This window comes from Bos grunniens, chromosome 2 (assembly GCF_055505025.1).
Source record: "Bos grunniens cultivar Pamir isolate PY7600 chromosome 2, Bosgru_T2T1.0, whole genome shotgun sequence".
Taxonomy (NCBI): Eukaryota; Metazoa; Chordata; class Mammalia; order Artiodactyla; family Bovidae; genus Bos; species Bos grunniens.
Window position 1 is genome coordinate 53,632,299 of NC_141166.1, and position 24,473 is coordinate 53,656,771.

At 37.1% G+C, this 24,473-nt stretch overlaps 1 long non-coding RNA gene across 2 annotated transcripts in view; it reads left to right on the plus strand.

Moving 5' to 3' along the window:
* LOC147378107 (uncharacterized) overlaps nucleotides 1-24,473 on the plus strand; it is an 81,254-nt gene that overhangs the window by 4,522 nt on the left and 52,259 nt on the right. For both annotated transcript variants that reach the window (XR_015151334.1, XR_015151332.1), the window contains exon 2: nucleotides 8,990-9,076. This is a non-coding gene — a long non-coding RNA (uncharacterized LOC147378107). The remainder of the gene's footprint in view (nucleotides 1-8,989; nucleotides 9,077-24,473) is intronic.

A 24,473-nucleotide genomic window follows, 5' to 3' on the forward strand; every position in this document is an offset into this window, starting at 1 on the left:
CACGATACTGGATGCCTGGGGCTGGTGCACTGGGACAACCCAGAGGGATGGTATGGGGAGGGAGGAGGGAGAAGGGTTCAGGATGGGAAACACATGTATACCTGTGGCGGATTCATTTTGATATTTGGCAAAACTAATACAATATTGTAAAGTTTAAAAATAAAATAAAATTAAAAGAAAAAATAAAAGACTTGATATGTTAGCACTAATACAGAGATCCACATGTGCTTGGGAAATTCATTACCATATAATTTAATTTCATTTTTAAATAAACATTGAATCAGTGGCAAAAAAAAATAATAATTAATGGATGAAACCTTACCTTACTTACTTCTCATGATGTGAGTGGAATATTAAATTCTAAGGTTAATATTTGGATGACAGACAGTAGGCTTCTTAAGTATCAGTCATTGTTGTTAGAAGGACCGGTAACTAAGCTTAAAGTTTGTGGAAATTTAAATCCTGCCACTTTCCTTCCTGAGAAGGAAAATGAAACACCTGATCACGATTGTTCTCAATTCCTAACTTTAAACAATGCAGCTTGGGAGAATCTAAAGGATACCCCATTAGACAATCCTGACATGGAAATATTTACAGATGGCAGTTCTTTTGTTCGGGATGGAAAGTGTAAAGCAGGTTACGCCGTGGTGACTGCTGAACAGGTTTTGGAAGCAAAATCTTTCCCCCAGGGAACCAGTGCTCAGTTAGCAGAGCTTGTGGCTCTGACCGAGCTCTAGAGTTAAGCAAAGGGCAGCAGATGGGCCTGATAATCTATGTGAGTTTACTTCTGCTGACTCCAAAAATCCTGAGTTTGCCGTTTGATCCTCAAGACAATGCCTTCCTGTCCTGGTCCTGGGCGCACTCCTACGCTGCATTCTACAATCAGTCTAACTGCTGGGTCTGTGGAGCATTCCCCTCTTCATCAGTGGAAGGCTTCTGGAGGTGGACATATCCACTTCAAGGAAAAGACTTTCTCCAAGTCTGTGAATACCTTCGACAACAATCACATGCGATGCCTCTTCTTCATCTGATGACATCTACCAACCCTAAAATGGACTGGTGCAACACGTTGCACTTTAACTATGGACATAATGTGACTTTTAATTTTGATTCTGATTGTTTTGTTTTTGCTGTTTGCTCCCTGCATCTGTAACTGTATAACTGGATTTGTTTCTAGCCTCATGAAAGCTTTTAAGTTACAGATGGTTGCTCAAATTCCTGCTACTGCTGCAGCTTCCTCCAACTACTATTTGGGGCCCCTGGATCAGATATCGTCAATATGAGGATTAGGAGAATATGTTGCCTCACCAATTTAGGGACAACTCCCCTTGTCAGCTCGGAAGCAGTTATGGAACGAGAATGACACCCCTTTTCCTTAGGCAACATAATTCTCCTAAAAGAAAATGGGGGAATGAGAATCATTTCCTAGGCAGGTTGATAAGGAGTCTAGGGGTCCGCAAGGAGAGAGGGGTCTGGAATTCTCAAGGAGGAAGAAAGGACAAACTTTTTTTTCTTTCTCTACATTCCTTAGGATTATATAACAATAATGTATCCTGTCTGAGGACAGTCTCTGGATTAAACCTTCTGGCTAATTCTGTTATCTTAAAATGTAAATTATGGGAGTAGGTCTGCTGGTGAGGTCTTTACAACCTCCAGACATTCTTTGGATTCATTGGAAAGTATATAACTTCATTGCTAATTAGCAAGGGGGTACTCTTTCTGCCCCCTTCTGATGCCTATGTCAGAAGCTTTCTCTATCTCCTTTATACTTCAATAAAACTTTATTACACAAAAGCTCTGAGCGGTCAGGCCTCGTCTCTGGCCCCAGTTTGAATTCTTCTCCTCCAGGGGCCAAGAATCCGGGTGTCTTCGTGTGATTCAACAACAACCTTTCAAGAACCACTAACCAAATACCAATGTTATTTCTGATAAAAGAAATTTCTTATTTAAAAAAAAGAGAAAAAAAATTGAACTATGACAAATATAATGGATTCCAAATGAATCGTAACACATTATGTTAACATATACAGTCACACCACAACATCCATATTTTCAGAAGCATTTTGAGTAAGCATAGTGGTTATACATGCTTTCCGCCCCTCTCCTATATTTGGCAGCTTTTTCATATAAAATATCTCCTTTACTTTCAGTTTCAAGAAAATATGCTTTAAATAAATGCTTTATCTTGACTTTTTTTTTTGCATATGATGGTTCAATATATGTTTATTTCAGATCAAATTTCTTTTAATTTAAAGTTTATATCCTCAGCATTTATTTTAATTGAAAATTCCTTCAAACCTACCAAAGCTATTCATTGATTCACTATTAAAAATGATGTAATGCTGAATGTATCCAATCATTTGGATTTTCTTTGTTCCTTTATAAATCAAACATGTAAGCAGAATGAATAAACCAGCAGTCAGTTGGTAGATTCATGGCAATGAAAGGGGTGTAGAACATTTGTTCAGCTTGATAGGTACAAATATTTCTCTAGTGATGATTTATATAAATGTCCAAGGTGTATTCATTTTCCTGAGAGGAAAAAAAATTGCAGAAACCATAAAGTGGAAGGGAAAGTGTGTGCTATTAGAAGGTCTGATATTATATATAAGTTATAACATGAATATTTCAGTGTGACTTTGATAGTCCTACAACTGTAGTTTCTCAAAAAGAGAGCCTAGAATAGTCTCTGTGATTATTTAAATACAAGTCCAACCCAAGGTTGTAATACATTATTTTTACAGTTTTCTGGTGCTTGAGAATTTAAGTAGAAATATTTCTAAGACTATCACATTTCTAAAACAGCAATATAAATCTGACAAAGATCTATGATATGGGGAGAAAACATACAATCAAGTCTCCTTGATCAAGTTCAATGAGGAACAAAATTATACTTTCAATACAAAGACCCCTGAAAGGAAATTAAAGAAGAGGAGGAGAGTGAAACAAGAGAGCAAAGAAGGAAAATGCAAGAAAATTTATTAAGTTGGATACTCTAGAAGCCACTGGTGCTGATTTCCTTTCAGTTTCCCAGGTGTCTCAGTGGTAAAGAATCTGCCTGCCCATGCAGGGGACACAGCAGACATAGGTTGGATCAGGAAGTTCCCCTGGAGTAGGAAATGCAAGCCCACTCCCATATTTTTGCCTGGGAAAACCCCGTGGACAAAGGAGCCTAGAAGTCCATGGGTTCTCAAATAGTCAGACATGCCTGAGCACACACATGCATGCTGATTTCCTTTAGGTGATTATAAGGAGTCTTATAATACATTTTAGAATATTCTGCTCTGAAGGACAAATGTAGAGGCTTTAAACCCTTATCTTCAATTCCTTAAAAGTCAACTGTGGCCCCAATACTTCTGTATTGTGCATAATGTGTGTGCTAAGTCACTTCAGTCCTGTTGGACTCTTTGCAACCCTATGGACTATAGTCCGCCAGGCTCCTCTGTCCATGGGATTCTCCAGGCAAGAATACTGCAATGGGTTTCCATTTCCTCCTCCAGGGGATCTTCCCGATCCTGGGAAGGAAACTTTGTCTCCTATGGCTCTTGCATTGCAGGCAGATTCTTTACCGATGAGCCACCAGGGAAGCCCCCAGAATAGATATGATGTGTGCTAAGTTCCAAATAGGAAAAGGAATATGTCAAGGCTGTATGTTGTCACCCTGCTTATTTAACTCATATGCAGAGTACATCTTGAGAAATGCTGGGCTGGAAGAAGCACAAGCTGGAATCAAGATTGCTGGGAGAAATCTCAATAACCTCAGATATGCAGATGACACCACCCTTATGGCAGAAAGTGAAGAGGAACTAAAGAGCCTCTTGATGAAATCGAAAGAGGAGAGTGAAAAAGTTGGCTTAAAGCTCAACATTCAGAAAACAAAGATCATGGCATCCAGTCCTATCACTTCATGGGAAATAGATGGGGAAACAGTGGAAACAGTGGCTGACTTTATTTTTTTGGGCTCCAAAATCACTGCAGATGGTGACTGCACCCATGAAATAAAAAGATGCTTACTCCTTGAAAAAAAAGTTATGACCAACCTAGACAGCATATTGAAAAGCAGAGACATTACTTTGCCAACAAAGGTCCATCCAGTCAAGGCTATTGCTTTTCCAGTATTCATGTATGTGAGAGAGTTGTATGGATGTGAGAGTTGGACCATAAAGAAAGCTGAGTGCTGACAAATTGATGCTTTTGAACTGTGGTGTTAGAGAAGACTATTGAGAGTCCCTTGGACTGCAAAGAGATCCAGCTAGTCCATCCTAAAGGAGATCGCTCCTGGGTGTTCATTGGAAGGACTGATGCTGAAGCTGAAACTCCAATACTTTGGCCACCTCAAGCGTAGAGGTGACTCATTTGAAAAGACCCGGGTGCTGGGAAAGTTTGAAAGCGAGAGGACAAAGGGACGGCAGAGGATGGCATCATCCACTCAATGGACACTAGTCTGAGTAAACTCTGGGAGATGGTGATGGACACAAAGGCCTGGCGTGCTGTAGTCCATGGGGTCGCAAAGAGTCAGACATGACTGAGCGGTGGAACTGAACTGACAAGTCGCTTCAGTCATGTCTGACTCTTTGAAACCCTATGGACTGAGAGTAATCTATGATTTGTGTGTGGCTTTAATAGTTTGGAGTAGGGGGGATTAAGTATGATGTTTTGTTCACTCTCCCCTCTCTCCTTTCTTCACCCTCCTCTCTGGTATGGAACAGAGAAAAGAACAAAGAAAAAGCCATTTAATTAAACAGTGTTGTGATCTCCTCTGTGGTTGACCCATGTCTCCAGCTAAGTATGGACACAAAATGACCAGTTATTGTACAAACCCCCTAGAAATTGGTCTTCTCTTGTGATATCTGGCAACCACTTTTAGCTGACAACCCACACCCATCACTATGCCCACAATAGCTTTGTACAACTCCACACACTCATACTAATTTTTTTTGTACAAGGTGCATGTCCTTAATCTCATCTACTCTCTTCAGTAAGTTATTGAACTCTAGTAATGATCATTTTTATCACTTGGACCTTGAGAGGTGATAGGATCAGTGGTGGCAATTCTGCCCCTTTTCTATGTGTAAGTTTTCCATTGTATCTCTTGCCAAGATTTAAAAGTTCAGCAAAATGAATGCCATCATGCTTCCCAAATTACTCTCAAGAAAAGAGATTATTCCTGCAGCTCTGAGAGTGTTGCTATAAAATGACCCATAGTCCTCAGTTTTCTTACGAATTTTAGGTTAAATTCCTAGGTTTAACCCAATGGGCTAAATTAGCCCATTTAACTTAAAAGGGCTAGGTTAAATGCCTAGCCCACAGTTGTGACTTTTCCACTGAAGAGCCATCAACTCCAGAACTCTCTAAAGAGCAGACTGAGTCCTTCATCTTAACTTCATTGTATCATAACTCAACTTCTATCTCAACTCATCCTTAGTTCCTTGCCCTCACTTTCACAGGTGTTGGTCTCAAGGGTGCTCCCTTATATGTATCCTTCTACCTTATATGTATCCTTCCATATATGAACCTTGACCCGAGGAAGATGGCAAAGACTCCCCCACTCTTAAGGGAAGGGAATAACTTCTATTTAGAGCACTGTACTTCCCAGAAATAAATAAACCTCTCTCTGGGGTGGAGTAAGGGCTGGTGTATTCAGTACCAGTTCTGTATGTCTTAAGAAGTTTTACATAGTGGAAGCTGTTTCTTATCTCTAGTATTATACTGAGCATAGAAGTGGGGAGTCATGTGCTCTTTTGGCTTCAGATTGTGGTTAGCCCCAGTAATTAGACAATAGGAAAACTCCTCTCAACATCTGATTACATTTGACTTTTTTCTCTTTTTATGAGTGCACCAACTCTAAGATGCAAGTTTAAATTTTATCTGTTTTTCTTCAAGACAACAAAAACAACAACAAAAACTAATTACAGTTAAGAAAGTGCAGTAGCTAATTAAGATCTGCGTATTGATTTAATCATGGTGATTTAATTGCTAAGTCCTGTCTGACTTTTGTGACCCCATGGACTGTAGCCTGCCAGGCTCCTCTGTACATAGGATTTTCCAGGCAAGCATACTGGAGTGGGTTACCATTTCCTTCTCCAGGGAAGCTTTCTGACCCAGGGATTGAACCCAGGTCTCCTGCAATACAGATAGATTCTTTACTGACTGAGCTACCAGGTAAGCCTTATCTAATGCATGCCCATTCCACTTAAGCATTTGTATATTTAATAACGCCCATTAGTAACACAAATGAATGTCTTAACTTTATCTAAGCATAAAGATTAAATCAATTGCTTATATTTTTCTTCAATGCACAAATGAAAATATACTACTTAACTTGTTTCAGACTTTTATTATAATATATTACTACTCTTTTGCTTGTATGTTTAATATTACCCTGCTTTGTCTTCATTTACCCTCCAGTCACTAAGGTGAAGATTCTGACCTAGAGCATACTAATTACTTGGCTTATTAGCTTCACATGATATCAGTAATGGGGTAATAGCCAGCATAATCACTATGACTTGAAAAATTATGCTTTGCTTTATCATCAAGAAATCTGAAATATTCTCAGTTTTTTTACAACTCTTCTAAAATTGTTAAACAGAATTTTCATGTTTAACTCTTGAGAAAAAGACTTAAAAGTACTTTCATTTTGAAATGAGCTTTGAATATTAGAATAAAATCTATATAGAATAATAAAAGTAACACAACTGAACTCTTGATGACCTTTTATTTTTTCAACTCCATAAGTGTACTTTGTGTGGATTAATGCTTTCTCATTTAATAATTTTTGTATTAAATTGAGTCATTTTTTAGGTTGTTATATATCCAGTTTATTTTAGATGATAACTTAAAATTCTTGCATCTTAAATAGCATATACAATACAATGTGATACTAATCTACTTAGAGGAAAAAGAAATAGTCACTCAGTCATGTCCTTGTGACCCCATAGACTGCCAGGTTTCTTCAGTTCATGGAATTCTCCAAACAAGAATACTGGAGTGGGTAGCCACTCCCTTCTACAGGGGATCTTCCTGACCCAGGGATCAAACCTGAGTCTCTTGCACTGCAAGTAGATTCTTTACCATCTGAGCCACCAGGGAAGGTACTATCAATTGCCTTCTAGAATTAGTTTCATCCTAAGGCTAGTTTTATGTTCATCAACAAACTGCATATTCCTAATCTGTGTGCTTGCTTACTTGAAGGGAATGAGATACAGGGTAGAAGTAACCATTCTTGTTTTCCTAGAAACATCAATATATTCCTGTGTTTTTTGGAGATGGTGAATCATTAATAACAGGAAGAGATTTCTTGAAAACAAGTAATCAACTACCTATACTCTGTAAAGTTCTTAAGTTTATTGGTTTCTTAAATAAGAAGTTGAAATAAACTCAGGGATTTTATTTTTCTAAATAAGTGTTATGGCTGAATCTCACTGGGAAGAGTTGTCATTTTTATATATTAGAACAGGTTTTCATGCATTCTTGCAGTGACCTATGCATCCATTCAGTTTGTTCTGTTTAATATAATGAATATGCTGGGTAGCAAATCTGACAGGTGCAACAGAATTAGTCAAGTGAGGGGCAAGGTAGATGAGGATTTTAGATGAAAGAAACAAAATAATCCATATATATGAATGAATAAAATGGGCAAGATTAATTAATTGATTAATTATAAAAACTTAATTCCATTTTCATTCTGTCCAAGGCAATTTTAGCTGTTGGAGATATAGCAGAAAACAGAATAAAATAAGATCCTTGTGCACATAGAGTTTCCATTCTGATTTGGGATTGGGAGAAACCATATAAATAAATAAAATATAGATATGTTTGACTCGATGGACGTGAGTCTGGGTGAACTCCAGGAGTTGGTGATGGACAGGGAGGCCTGGCGTGCTATGATTCAAGGGGTCGCAAAGAGTTGGACACGACTAAGTGACTGAACTGAACTGAACTCAACTAGGTAGTTAGAATAGGAAAAGGAGTCCAGAATGGTACTGGCTAAAAGACAAAGAAAGGAAAAGTGCACAAAAATAGAACAAAGGAAGGTCAAAGGACCTGAGTGAGAAAGAACCTCAGGTGAAGCAAACAGCCCTCCTTGGCTAGCCCAATTTACAAAAGGCAGGCTCAGGGGGAGGAAAAAAAAAAAAACATATAAAAAGAGGAGCCAAAGCTGAGCTTTCTCTTCTCTTCTCTTCACTTCTTTTGGGTCAGCCTACCTCGAGGATGTATTTTCCTTTGCTTACCAAATAAAACTGAACTGTAACAGAGCTGTAACACTGGTCTATCCATCACTTCAAATTTTTTGCTGTGGCAAGACAGAACTGAGGAAATTACACTCCCCAGACAGATATATAAATGTATATTGCTGAAGAAGCACATGGAAATATGGGGAAAGGACAGGGAATGCTGGAGTAAAACTTGGGGAGAGAAGTTGCTATTTTAAAATAAGGTCATTTAGTAAAGTCTGAGTAAGAAACAATTACTTAACAAACCACTTCAAAGGTTAGTAGCTTAAAATGAGAGTTGGGTAAAACCAGGTAGTTTTACAGGTAAAGACCTCATTCAGCTGATATTGGCTAGATCCAGTCATGCATCTACACTCACATGGTGGGTTGGCTTGACTGCTTGATTGAGAATGGACTCTCTCACGTATCTGGAATTTTTCAGGCTATTGACTGGGTTTACGTAAATGGCTCGACCTTGGGTATATTACTTGGAAACCTAACTCAGGACTGTTCACTTGCTAGATTGGAAGAGTTTCAAAGGTATGAGAAAATGTATGTGAAGCCTCCTGAAATGCAAGCTTGGAGCTGACACATAATTCTCACTGCATTTTGTTGGTTTAAGCAAGTCACAAGTCTAGCTCAGATTTATGGGGTGGAGAAATAGATTCCTCTACCTATTGGAAAACCTGAAAAAACTATTGCTACCTGGCATGGATACAATCAGGGAAGAACTCATAGCAATTTTTCTTTTCTTTCTTTTTTTTTTTTGTCAGTCTATCTACCACTATGAGATTAAAGCAAACTCTAGAAGGATTGAGAGTACAAGATGATCTAAAACTTCTGTCTAATAAATGAAAAAGGTAAGCTCAGTTTGTTATTAATTTCCAAGGGGAATCCAATATATTCTTCAAACCATATAGAAGTGAAGTGAAGTAAACATCACTAGTTTCGGACTCTTTGCAACCCCATGGACTATACCGTCTCTGGAATTCTCCAGGACAGAATACTGGAGTGGGTAGCTGTTCCCTTCTCCAGGAGATCTTCCCAATTCAGGGATCAAACCCAGGTCTCCTATGTTGCAGTCCAATTCTTTACCAGCTGAGCCACAAGGGAAGCCCTTCACATCAGATATGGAAAGAATTATTATAAAAAATAGGTCTTAGGCAACATACTGAACAGTTTCAAAGTGAAATGAAAGGGGATGCTTATAGAGCTTTGTTACATACTCTATACATTCAGTGCATTCCTACCATAAGTCAAGAATTCCACCATGTGACAGGAATATAGAGATAAGCAGAACAGTGTTCTCTTCTAGTAGAAAATTTTATGTACCTAATCCCCATAGATTGTCAGGACTCATTCACACGGTTCACATAGATCTAGTGGTCCATGTGGATCTCCTTTGTCTCTCTTTAAAATCCTTGTATCAATATAATTTAAATATAATGAAAGAGACAAACAAACCATAAAATATGCTAAGTGGTCTGCTATGAGAAATATAATACACATAAACACAGGCAGCTAATTTAATGAGGAGGGTTAAGAAAAATATCCAGGAGAAAGTGATAAATCCTGAGGACAAGTAAATGTTGGCCATGCAGAGCTTAGAGACAGGTACTCAGTGTGCTCTAGGAACTAAAAATAATCTCTTATGATCAGAGGTCTTGGAGACACAGAGGATGTGGCAAGAATGTTAGTGGTCCCACACTTCTTTGTTTTTCTTTAAATTGATGCTACCCATTTATAGGCTATTGTGGTTTTAGGCCTCAAACTTGAGTAAATACAACCATAATGGACATTTTGCTTCAGGATGTCATTATGCCTTATATTAGTTTTAGCAGTCACTGGCTACAGAAAAATTAGAAAATAATAGGCTTGGGGGAACAGGCAAATGGCTTCCATGGAAACCTTGGTAAACACAGTCATAGGAGCCTCACTGTGTGGGCTGCAACAGCAGACCTTAAACCATGTGCATTTTCTTAAAATTTCAAATGAGAGAGAGACAGGGGTGGGGTAACCTTAAGAGAGACTTTTGGATCCTGGGAAATCACACTGAAATGAAAGTATTTTAATAATAGTATTTCCTGTTTGCACTGTGATGCTCAGCCAGCTTAGGAAGCTACATCTTTAAAAATTCAAAAACAGCTGAGTTACATGTGATCTATGGCAAAATAAGGATATTCTGGCAGTAAACTGTTAGTTCGAAATATAAGTAAGTTGTACTAGATTAGCAGTAAAATTTCGCTCCTATTAACGTTTCAAATTTCTTTGGGGTTGATTAGGATAGCCTTATCTATATGATGAAAAGTTGACTCTGGATTTGGGAATTTTAGAAGCCATGATTATGAGTTTTCATATAAGAGCTTCATATACAGAATGGTAGATAATTTTTTAATAGAAATAAAAGCCTATTTCATTTTTTTTAAATGTATTCCATTTTCATAAATTTTGTTAGAGGAACACAAAAATTAAATTCCTAGATTACTGCAAATCCAAAGGCGAAGAAGGACAATGTATAGTCCTGTGTCTTGAATAATCTGTCTGTGGGGATTATATCTATTCAGAAAATCAAAGAGGAACTAAAGTTTCTTGGGAAAAATACTTTAGTGTTAAATATCAGAAATAACCATTAGAGAAAGGAAGAATTTTCCTATGCAGAGAATTTAAATCTTAGACAAAGTAGAGAGCTATGAATGAGAAAGTGAGATCTCCAGGGCAAGGTAGATGAGTGTAAAAAGGAAATGGATATGCACATGGGGCTACATTCTTAGAGATGATGATAGAAAAGTGGAGTGTTTGGTTGTTACTAGATCAAAATTAGTGTCTCCATCTAACACATAAAATGAAGCAAAATATCAGAGAGTAGAATGCAGTGACTGTTCTGGAGGCAGCCAAGATTCTAATTCTCTTAAAGTGGGACAAAGAGATTTTTTTTTTCTCAAAGAGCAGTTCAGTAAAAATCTCTAAGTAGGCCAATAGAGCTAAATGGTTAATAATTGTGTGATCATCAGCCAATAAATAGCAATGTCAGCCAAAGGAAGTGGGTGTTGATTCCTCAAGGAACTATTTCTCAGTGAGAAGAATGGAGTTTACACAGTGATTCCAAAATCTCAGAGAAGTTTACTGTTTGAGGCATAGGTCTAAATGTTTCACTTTAATTCTTGATACTCATAGCAATCCTATGAGGTCTACTATAATGCTGTTTTACAGAGCAATTTAGTAAGTTTCTCAAGTTCACACTGCTTATAAAATGTCAGACCTGAAAGTCAAATCAAGTCATTCTGGCACTGGAACATATAGTCCTACTTCACATTCTAGAGAGGGACCTTGAGCAGAAGTCTGCAGAACACTAATGAAAATGATTGGAAGTGGAAAGGATATGTTGTGACTTCTGATATATGCTGAAGATGTAGCACTAAAATCAATTCTTGCAAATGCAAAGGGCAAGTATTTTGTGCTCAAAATATGTAGTCTTCCAGTACTCAAATTTAACAAGGAACTCTTCATTAAATTCTTAGGTTTAAGTATTGTATAAATAGCATGTTTCTTGGGTTAACTCCTCTACATTTTTCTCTATGTCAAGTTTTTCATGGGAGTTATGAATAAAGCAATAAGCTTGCCTTATGTAGAAGGAGCCAGCAGAATTGTAAGCCTGCTCATTAAGGCAGTTCTAAGAGTTTTAGAAACCAAAGAAAGGGTAGTTATATTGAAATGTTATTATGAAAACTAAGTCTCTTACTCTACGTACTTATTGAAAGGATCATCTCATGTCTTCATGTAGGTGGCATGTCTGGATATTTAAAGGCCCAAATCAATTTTTTTTCCAAGAAAAGACTTTTCATCTGCAAAACTAACAAAATTAAAATGGACTATTAAATTTCACCATATAAAGATTATATTAACTCAATATTTATAAGGGTTATAGCAATGAAACCTACCATGATCTGTCCATTTCTAAGCAATGTTGTATTTTTCTTGCTTGTGCCTGTATGAATTTAAACCACATTTGTTTTAAAAGTGACCTAAAACTTAACGCCAAATAAATAGGCTTTCCATTCCTCATAATATGCATTCTAACCTATCATGCCTGTCAAACTAGTTGGCAGGTGCTATATAAATATTCAGATACATAAGGTCTATGAATATTTATGTGCTAAAGTTGCATTTAATTTTACATATCTTATAAATAAATAGGAAAAGACCTGCAAAAGGGAACAATTTAGTCATGTCAGGTTCTCTATAAATAAATTCATCCTTTGTGTGTGATATGGATTCCATATTAATTCATAAAAGAATGCTGAGCATTTTTATCATGGAAGATTACATAATTAAATTATTTTTTTAAATAATCTGAATCTAACAGTTAAACTTGGTTACCTGAGCAGAAATGGATACTTAAAAATTTATCTCCTTGAATTAAGAGATTATTACTTGCATCTGTGAAAATAATTAGACAAATTAAATTGTTGGCTTTTTTTTCCATTTATATGTAAAATTAAGCATTACATAAAATTAAATGCCAGTTCAAAGGGATGGAATTGTGTGGGAATAGCATTTATGATCAAAAAGCTTAAATCATCATTCCTGTGCTCTCTATTCCTACATAAATTGACATCAGGATACAGTTCCAGCTCATCTGGGCAGATGTTGATGATGAAGCCCAGTTCACTAATGGGATCTCTGTGTGAGATAATGAACATTGCTCAAAAGCTAATAACATGCTTTCTTAATAAGAAAATTTGACTTCATTTTTGTCAAGGGCTTGGCACAGTATTTAAGGACTTTAGGTTTCTAACTTAAAAGATTAATTTGATTTCAATAACCTGGGAGCCCCTATTTTTCTTATTATGTCAAAATATCAAATGGAAAACCCTCAAAGTTACTCTTCAGTCCTTACACAAGGGTGTCTATTTCTAATGAAGACTCATATAGGCCATAAGGAATCACCATCCTCTATGCCCTACAATTCAGTCGTCAGTCAGATTTCAGTCTCATCTGAATTCAAATTACCTACATTATGTGCCTGGAGAAGGCGATTGCACCCCAGTCCAGTACTCTTGCCTGGAAAACCCCATGGATGGAGGAGCCTGGTGGGCTGCAGTCCATGGGGTTGCTGAGGGTCGGACACGACTGAGCGACTTCACTTTCACTTTTTAGTTTCATGCATTGGAGAAGGAAATGGCAACCCACTCCAGTGATCTTGCCTAGAGAATCCCAGGGATGGAGGAGCCTGGTGGGCTGCCATCTATGGGGTCACACAGAGTTGGACACGACTGAAGCGACTTAGCAGGAGCAGCAGCAGCACATTATGTGCCTTGGATGGAGCTTCTGGAAAAAGAATAATAGAAAAAGACAGGGAATATCTTTTGTTAAGTCACAAGATTTAAACATATATCACTTGTACAGGGATGTTTCTTTCTATAACTTCCTTCATATCCTTAGTGTCTTATAGCAACTAATCTATAAATAAGTCTATCAGACTTTATTATATATCCAAGCAAGTGTTTCATCTCTCTGCATTAAGCATTAACAGATTTTCAAATATTATACCAAATTTTATGTGTGTATGTGTGTGTGCACGTGTGTGTGTGTGCTGTTTGATTGTTACATGGAAACATCAGTTCAGTTCAGTTCAATTGCTCAGTCGTGTCCGACTCTTTGCGACCCCATGAATCGCAGCACGCCAGGCCTCCCTGTCCATCACCAACTCCGGGAGTTCAAGCAAACTCATGTCCATCGAGTCAGTGATGCCATCCAGCCATCTCATCCTCTGTCGTCCCCTTCTCCTCCTACCCCGAATCCCTCCCAGCATCAGGGTCTTTTCCAATGAATCAACTCTTCGCATGAGGTGGCCAAAGTACTGGAGTTTCAGCTTTAGCATCATTCCTTCCAAAGAACACCCAGGACTGATCTCCTTTAGAATGGATTGGTTGGATCTCCTTGCAGTCCAAGGGACTCTCAAGAGTCTTCTCCAACACCACAATTCAAAAGCATCAATTCTTCGGTGCTCAGCTTTCTTCACAGTCCAACTCTCACATCCATACATGACCACTGGAAAAACCATAGCCTTGACTAGACAGACCTTTGTTGGCAAAGTAATGTCTCTGCTTTTGAATATGTTATCTAGGTTGGGCATAACTTTCCTTCCAAGGAGTAAGTGTCTTTTAATTTCATGGCTGCAATCACCATCTGCAGTGATTTTGCAGCCCAGAAAAATAAAGTCAGCCACTGTTTCCATTGTTTCCCCATCTATTTGCCATGAAGTGATGGGACCAGATGCCATGATCTTAGTTTTCTGAATGTTGAGCTTTAAGCCAACTTTTTCACTCTTCTCTTTCTCTTTCATCAAAAGGCTCTTTAGTTCTTCTTCACTTTCTGCCACAAGGGTGGTGTCATCTGCATATCTGAGGTTATTGATATTTCTCCCGGCAATCTTGATTCCAGCTTGTGTTTCTTCCAGTCCAGCGTTTCTCATGATGTACTCTGCATATAAGTTAAATAAGTGGGGTGACAATATACAGCCTTGACTCCTTTTCCTACTTGGAACCAGTCTTTTGTTTCATGTCCAGTTCTAACTGTTGCTTCTTGACCTGCATATAGGTTTCTCAAGAGGCAGGTCAGATGGTCTGGTATTCCCATGTCTTTAAGAATTTTCCACATTTTATTGTGATCCACACAGTCAAAGGCTTATGGCATAGTTAATAAAGCAGAAATAGATGTTTTTCTGGAACTCTCTTGCTTTTTCGATGATCCAGTGGATGTTGGCAATTTGATCTCTTGTTCCTCTGCCTTTCTAAAACATGGAAACATAGTTGTAGTTATAAGCATCTATTAGAAAATGATATTCAGGCTCAGTTGTGTCCAACTCTTTGTGACCCCATGGACTATACAGTTCATGGAATTCTCCAGGCCAGAATACTGGAGTAGGCAGCCTTTCCCTTAGCCAGGGGATCTTCCCAACCCAAGGATTGAACCCAGGTCTCCCGCACTAGGTATCCCACATTGCAGGTGGATTCTTTACCAGCTGAGCTACAAGGGAAGCCCAAGAATACTGGAATGGGTAGCCTATCCCTTCTCTAGTAGATCTTCCCAACCTAGAAATCAAACCAGGGTCTCCTGCATTGCATGCGGATTCTTTACCAACTGAGCTATCAGTCAAGAACTTTTAAATATGCAGAAGCAATTTCCAATTCCAATGTTTTAAAAGAATGACCCCTAAAGGCTTCCCTGATGGCTCAGAGGGTAAAAAATTGCCTACCAATGCAGGAGACACGGGAGACATGAGTTCTGTCTCTGGAGGAAGATCCCATGGAGAAGGGAATGGCAACCCACTCCAGTATTCTTGTCCAGAGAATTCCATGAACAGAGGAGCCTGGTGGGCTATAGTCTACAGGGTAACAAAGAGTTGGACACAACTGAGAGACTGACACTTTCAGTTTTCAAGAGAATACCTTCCAATTTTGGTGAAAATCACACTAACACTGGAGATCATGAGTCAGTTTTCAGCACCTATGAACTGCCTAAATGTAACCCTTTTGGAACTTCAATTTTTATTTTTCTAGGAAAATGATCTATAGACATCAATAACCTTTTCAATGGATATATGGACCACAGCAAATTAAAAAACACTGAGATGATATTTATAACTACATGAGCATATTTGAAAAACTAATTTAAGATTTATTGGTATAATTTTCATACTCAAGCCAGCATAGTTTTGTAGAGTTCAATCAACAGAAATTTATTTCATATTAACTCAGGAGATAGGGGGCTTCTCAGGTGGCACTAGTTGTAAAGAACCTGCCTGCCAATGCAGGAGACATAAGAGACGCATGTGTGATCCTTGGGTTGGGAAGATCCCTTGAAGGATGGCATGGCAACCCGTTCCAGTATTCTTGCCTGGAGAATCCCATGGACAGAGGAGACTGGCGGGCTACAATCCATAGGGTCACAAGGAGTTGGACATGACTGAAGCAACTTAGCAATAGCAGCAGGATATAGGACTTTTTACCAAACAAGTAGAATGCCTGCTCAAAACATTTTAACTTGATTATACAACAATTCATAATAGAAAGTGAGAAAGCCAGTTTTATTGTCATTGTTGCTTAACTGTTATAATAGAAAACCATTTTATGAAAGGTGATGAAGTGGCCTAGTTAAAGATGTGATATATTATGTCCCCTAGCTAGTGCCAGCATTGCTTCCAAAGGAAACTACAATTCTGAGTATGAAATAACTAGCTTAAATTGAATTTTCTGAAGAATTAGTCTGTTTATTGGAAACTGTTTATTTCCCATGACTTAAATGGTGTTCTTATGGACAATAAACCACAGAATGGGAACTGCCTTCCTGAAATGTTTAACAGGGTCACTGAAACGGTCTTAAGAGATAAATGCATTAATTTAAGAAAATGCTTCGTTTAGTCCTTGAGAAATCCTCAACTTATTTTAAAAGTGCACGTTTCACTTTAGAGTTTAGAATTATACTAGCATTGTTTGGTAGATCCTACTGAAATGCTTTATTGCCCATAGTATTTACTTTCATTTTAGCAATAGGAAAGTCAGGACTTGCCTTTAAACATGCTTGAGTCATAAAGTCATGTTCTATTCAGTCTGGCTCATCAGGTCATATCAAAATTAGTATTTACTCTTGATCAAAATGTTGCATATTTATAAAAAATACAAAGTTGTTTAAAATGCATGTATGGTTCATGCTTGAAATGTATCTTAATTTTTTTTTAAATCGTTTTTTCCAGGTATGGGATATTTTGAGTTTATCAGAGTGATAGATTAGTATATACAGTAATGTTTCAACTGTGTTCTTGGAGTTCTTACAATAAAATTTAAAATGTCTCATGTAGAAACAATATTCCAAGATAAACAAAATTTGAGAAAAATGAGGATAAACAAAATTAAATGGATGTATTTTTTCAGAGCCTTTAAGGTTATTTCATATATTATATATAACATATAAGGACTTCCCTGGTGACTCACTGGTAAAGAATCCACCTGTCAGTTCAGAAGACTAGGGTTTGATCCCTACGTTGGGAAGATCCCCTGGAGAAGGAAATGGCAAACTACTCTAATATTCTTGCCTGGAAAATCCCATGGACAGAGGAGCCTGGAGGGCTACAGTTATGTGGTTACAAGAGTCAGACATGACTTAGTGACTAAAACAAAATAGCATAACATATATAATACATGGTCTATATCTACTACATATTATATACACTCATATACAGTATATGTATATACGCTCAGGCAGGAACTTCTAACAATGCAGAAACAATTTTCACTTCTTGATGTTTTCAGAGAATAGCCTCAAATTCTCTTACTAACACTTGATGTCTTGAGCATAGTTTTTTAATATTTATGACTCCTAAACTAAATGTATTTTGTGTGTGTGTGTTGGTTCAGTTCAGTCGCTCAGTCATGTCCGACTCTTTGTGACCCCATGAATCGCAGCACACCAGGCCTCCCTGTCCATCACCAACTCTTGGAGTCCACCCAAACCCATGTCCACTGAGTCAGTGATGCCATCCAACCATCTTATCTGTCGTCCCCTTTTTATCCTGCCCTCAATCTTTCCCAGCATCAGGATCTTTTCAAATAAGTCAGCTCTTTGCATCAGGTGGCCAAAGTATGGAGTTTCAGCTTCAACATCAGTCCTTAGAGTTAACACCCAGGACCAATCTCCTTTAGGATGGACTGGTTAGATCTCCTTGCAGTCCAAGGGACTCTCAAGAGTCTTCTCCAACACCACACTTCAAAAACATCAATTCTTCTGCATTCAGCTGTCTTTATAGTCCAACTCAAACATCCATACATGACCACAGGAAAAACCATAGCTTTGACTAAACGGACCTTTGTTGGCAAAGTAATGTCTCTGCTTTTTAATATGCTGTCTAGGTTGGGCATAACTTTCTTTACAAGGAGTAAGCGTCTTTTAATTTCATGGCTGCAATCACCATGTGCAGTGATTTTGGAGCCCAGAAAAATAAAGTCAGCCACTGTTTCCACTGTTTCCCCATTTATTTCCCATGAAGTGATGGGACCAGATGCCATGATCTTAGTTTTCAGAATGTTGAGCTTTAAGCCAACTTTTTCACTCTTCTCTTTCACTTTCATCAAGAAGCTCTTTAGTTCTTCTTCACTTTCTGCCATAAGGGTGGTGTCATCTGCATATCTGAGGTTACTGATATTTCTCCCAGCCATCTTGATTCCAGCTTATGCTTCCTCCAGCCCAGCGTTTCTCATGATGTACTCTGTGTGTGTGTGTGGAAGGGGATAATTCAATATTGATTTTTCTGGGAAATTTTGAGAAACTTCAACTTTCTATTAAGGTATCTTTTTTTTTTCATAGATTGTTTATTAGCATTTATTGGAACCAGGTGCTCTTTGGAGCTTATTTGTGAAACCTAACTTGTACCTTCAAAGATATTTTTGATGCTTGTTCTTATTGTTGCTATGTACAGGAAGTGATCACTTAGAAACATGGGAATGGACATCAAACAGTTGCTGTAACCCAGTATCACCTCATATTTTACATGCTGAGAAATACAGTTATAAAATAATTAGGAGGAACAAAACTTTGTTTACTTTAGGAATACCTGCTGCTGCTGCTGCTAAGTCACTTCAGTCATGTTCAACTCTGTGCGACCCCATAGATGGCAGCCCACCAGGCTCCCCCGTCCCTGGGATTCTCCAGGCAAGAACACTGGAGTTGGTTGCCATTTCCTTCTCCAAGGAAAGCCTAGTTGAAAAGAAATTTCAAAATTACAGTTATTTCATGAGACAATTATTAAAGTGAAAATCATCATATGGGTAGATAAGAAGGAATGTCTTTTGATATAAAAATTATCATTGACAAAAGTTATGAATCATAATTGGACTACACAATAATATTATTTTAGAGTCCAAAAGTAACAAAAAAGTAAACTGAAGAGTCAATGGAAACTATCAAAGAATTAATGAAGTCTGTCTAGGTAAAAAGAAGATGAGAAACAGATGTATATTTTGTATATGTATGTATGTTAGATACTTAACTCTTGTCTAACTCTTCTCCTTCATCCATGGAATTCTCCAGGCAAGAATACTGGAGTGGGGTCTCCATTCCCTTCTTCAATATTGTATATAAATGTGCCTTTTAGTTATCATTTTAAGAAATAAACCATGATAGCTTATAATTAAATATATAGTGACAATGAGGCTCAGTCATTCTTTTGGATCAAAATTATTATTGTGTTGAACAGTAGGTGTGGTAGAAGAGAGGTAAACATATAATTAGCCTAAGTAAATTTTGAATAGATAACTACCCATGCACATTAATAAACAATATCTCTTCTCACCTTCAGAGGTGGAGAAGAACTAGGTAAGAGTAACAATAGTTTCAAAATGATATACACATTACTCTGTTAAGAGTTTTAATTATATTCTGGAAATTAAAACTTAGTTATTAATTACATAAAAATAAATCATTTAAATAAATAGTTTAACATCTAGAAAATAAGATCTGAGATTTCCCTGTTAGTCTTCACTAAGACCATGGACTAAGATACTGTATTTTTGTGATAGATTGGATTGCTGCTTCAGATTTGGTATATAATTCAGATTGAGCTCAACCACCAACAATAATAAAAGTCATTGAGATTTCCATGTTGATTTGAGAATTTGAGATAGTAGCTTATCTTCACACAATGCTGCATCCTTGAATCAAATTCACGCAATGAAAATGCATCAGTATGTTCTTAGGGAACATAAAAGCATGCATTCAAAGGGAATAAGACAGGTAAAGATGACTTGAAAATGTAGACTTGTAGACTTGAAAATGTAGATGAAAAATGTAGACTTATTTTTTAAAACTAGTGAAATCTATTCTTGAATTCATACTATTCACTGTAGAAATAACTAAAACCATATTGTGTCAAATCTATGTTGTTATACTTCCATGAGTCTTAAATATGATAAAATAGTTTTTTGGGGGCCAAACAAACTAGATTATAATAGAGGAAGCATTCATGACACTTTTAAGTACCTACACTTACATTTAATAAGCTGTCATGGATACACTTGAATTTTTTAAACTTCAGGTTTCATAACATATTGAATATTGGAATATTTGTTAAAAAGTTTAAAAGTTCATATAAAATATTTAAAATTACTTAAGAATAAATTATTTATAATAATATGAGAGGTATAATATAGATAAAATTATTAAAATAATATATTATTTAAACTCTGCTACTTGGTTCCTCAGACATCTCAATGATACATTTCTCATGCCTGATCTGTTTTTGTTTTTTTTTAAGGAAATGCATTACTAAAGTTAATTATTTAACAAACTAGACTTAAACTAAATACCAAGTTACAGAGGATAAATATTGTTATATTGAAATTACATTTATTACTTTATTAATACCATAAACATTATGAGACCATGAAATGCAGTCACTTAAGTTGAAAATAAGATAAATTGGGTTTCCCTTTGAGTTAACTCATAAAATAATCTGTGATAAAACCATCCCATCTTGGAAGAGAAAGAGTAACTAAAGTGGGAAAAAGTTGATACTAAAATGTACAAATAATATGTTGATCAAAAAGGGACATTCGATTCCAATATACCTTCAGTTCAGTTCAGTTCAGTCGCTCAGTCGTGTCCAACTCTTTGTGACCCCATGATTTGCAGCACGCCAGGCCTCCCTGTCCATCACCAACTCCCGGAGTTCAATCAGACTCACGTCCATCGAGTCAGTGATGCCATCCAGCCATCTCATCCTCTGTCGTTCCCTTCTCCTCCTGCCTCCAATCCCTCCCAGCATCAGAGTCTTTTCCAGTGAGTCAACTCTTTGCATGAGTTGGCCATAGTCCTGGAGTTTCAGCTTTAGCATCATTCCTTCCAAAGAAATCCCAGGGCTGATCTCCTTCAGAATGGACTGGTTGAATCTCCTTGCAGTCCAAGGGACTCTCAAGAGTCTTCTCCAATACCACAGTTCAAAAGCATCAATTCTTTGGTGCTCAGCTTTCTTCACAGTTCAACTCTCACATCCATACACGACCACAAGAAAAACCATAGCCTTGACTAGACGGACCTTTGTTGGCAAAGTAATGTCTCTGCTTTTGAGTATGCTATCTAGGTTGGTCATAACTTTTCTTCCAAGGAGTAAGCGTCTTTTAATTTCATGGCTGCAGTCACCAACTGCAACGATTTTGGAGCCCCTAAAAATAAAGTCTGACACTGTTTCCACTGTTTTCCCGTCTATTTCCCATGAAGTGATGGAACCGGATGCCATGATCTTCATTTCTGAATGTTGAGCTTTAAGCCAACTTTTTCACTTTCCTCTTTCACTTTCATCAAGAGGCTTTTTAGTTCCTCTTCACTTTCTGCCATAAGGGTGGTGTCATCTACATATCTGAGGTTATTGATATTTCTCCCGGCAATCTTGATTCCAGCTTGTGTTTCTTCCAGCCCAGCGTTTCTCATGATGTACTCTGCATATAAGTTAAATAAGCAGGGTGACAATATACAGCCTTGACGTACTCCTTTTCCTATTTGGTGCAGACAAATAATTTGATTCAACTTAAACAAGGTACTTATAATAGTCAAATTCATAGGGTCAGAAAGTATACTGTTAGATGCCTGGGACCAGGGGAGGGAATGAGGAGGAGAATGAGGGCTTAGTGTTTAATGGGGACATAGTTTTAGTTTACTAAAGTGAAAGATTTGGGAGACGGATGATGGTGAGAGTTGCACAACAGTGCGAATTTACTTAGAGCCACTGAACTGTACAGTTAAATATGGTTAAGATAGTATGTTTCAGAACTTATGGTTTCCAGAGGATGATGGGAAGGGGTAGTTAAGGAATTTGGGATGGACACGTACATACTAATATATCTAAAATGGATAACCAGCAAGGACCTATTGTATAGCACATGGAACTTTGCTCAATATTATTTAGCAGTCTGGATGGGAGGGGAGTTTGGGGAAGAACAGATACATGCACATGTTTTGCCGAGTCTTTATTCTGCTGTTCACCTGAAAGTATCCAACAGTGTTAATTGGCTATACTGCAATACAAACTAAAATTTTTCAAAAAATATATGTTTTATATCACAATGAAAATATTAAAAATGTTCCTTCATAAACATAAGCAATAGAAAAACAAAATTCATAGAGGATATTTCAGTGCTGCTTCTTTAACTGGGATATGAGTTATAAAAGCAAAGTTACTTAAATAGCATGGAGGAAATAATTTTGCTTAAAATACTTAGCAATGAGTATACATTCTCTTTAATTCTCTTTATAGAATGACTTCACTGTCCTTACTCTATTGACACACCTTTTACTCTTTATCCTTTCTGCTTACATTGGCAGATATACTATTTCAGTTTCCTTATAGTTTCTTATAACTTCAAAGTAATGATTTTATTGCCATTCCCATTTAAAATCCTGAGAAAGGAAACTGACTAATTCATCATTCAGGACACAGTGTGGTCAGAGATGGTTGGCCAGCCTGGCGGTCAGTTGTTTGGGATCAAATGCTTACTATTAGTCCAAAATATCTGAGGCCAGTTGTAGAAACAGAGACATAACATCTTGGTAACAGGAGTTGCCAAGGCATGTGTCCTTAAAACTTACAAAGGCATATAGACAAAGATCAACCTTTCCACTTCAGTTTCCATTCAAGCTCTGTCCAGGGAAGAGTGTTCTGTAGCCAAAAAATCCTGTCTGTCTGCATGGAAAGGCAAGAACAATTCATGTATATTGGAACTCTGACTCAGTCCTCTCTAATCTTACGCCATCAAGCCTGTGAATTTTAAAACTGGTTCTTTTCACTTATACTCCATTCTTTCCCTGCAAACTTCTGATTATAATGTGTGTCCCATGTAGATTATCTACTGGAAGAAAATATATTGAAAAGTGATGTGCTGGTCTGATTTAGTAGGCATATATGTCTATCTATAAATTACTAAATAGATATGCTAAAAAAAGAATACATTTTCTTATAATGTTTGTGGTTTTGCATCAATATTAGCATGCCCTGTCAACTTTGAGACACTCATAAATTCAAGTCTCTAAGCCTGCAAAATTGAGTGCCAGATACTGCAGTGAGACAAACATATGAAAGCAAATGCCAACTGGAAAGAACTCTTGACAGCCAGTTAGCAAGCTGACCTTCCCTAACTGACTGACTTTTTCTTACACGTTTATCAATCATTTTTTCCTGGTTCATTTTTATCAATGTAATTATACAGAATACACATACACTCTCCTGTGTGCATGCACACACAAGCACATATGCATTTAAAAAATGCTCACTTTAAGGATTTGTTGTTCATTGCAGAAATTAAATTTCAGAAAAATTCTTTACTTCATAGCAATTTTGTGAAAATAGATTTATATCAATAAAGGAATAAGTTCAGCTTCTAGATCACTTGTTATCACTTGTTACAAAAACACAATCAAGCAGGCTTAAGTTTCTTACTTTATGATGATGTTTTGATATCATTCACAAGACCATTCTTCTTAATATATCTGACACTGTTATATTTATTATGACATTGGAAACTTTCTGGCCTAAAACTGGTTTATTTATCCTTTTTTTGTGTGTAAAGGTGTTAAAACAGAAAAAGTAATTAGAATCTTCCAATGTTACACATATTGCTTAATTTATACTCTTAATATTAGTTTGATTCAAATAAAATTGTCAATATCAAAATTTTATAACCTGCATGATTCTAATTTCACATGATTCAGTCTAATAGTTCCAAACTGGTGGTTATTTGGAAGTATGGCCTTTTTAAGTATTCCATTGGACCATATTGTGTTTCCTAATGCATAAATGTGTAATTATTAATATTTGCTTCTAGACAGTTTCTTTGAGGAGTGCTGTAAGCTTCCAAAAAGGCAAGAATACTGGAGTGGGTTGCCATTTCCTCCTCCATGGGATCTTCTTGACCCAGAGATAAAACTTGCATCTCTTGCATTGCAGGCCATTTCTTTACCCCCTGTGCCATTGGGGAAGTCCAAGCCTGTAGTCAAGAATATCAAATCTGGAGTAAAAACTGGTATCAGGTCCTTGCTGAATCATATGGTAGTCCTTTTTTTTTAATTTTAGGGAAACCTCCATGCCATTTATTGTTCTTACTAATTTATTATTTCTTTCTTCCAAAGTAAATAATATAAAAGCATAAGAAAGCTTTCTGGGCAGAAATCTCAATAAATTGTGAACTCCTAAACTTCAGGATTTTTAATCTCATG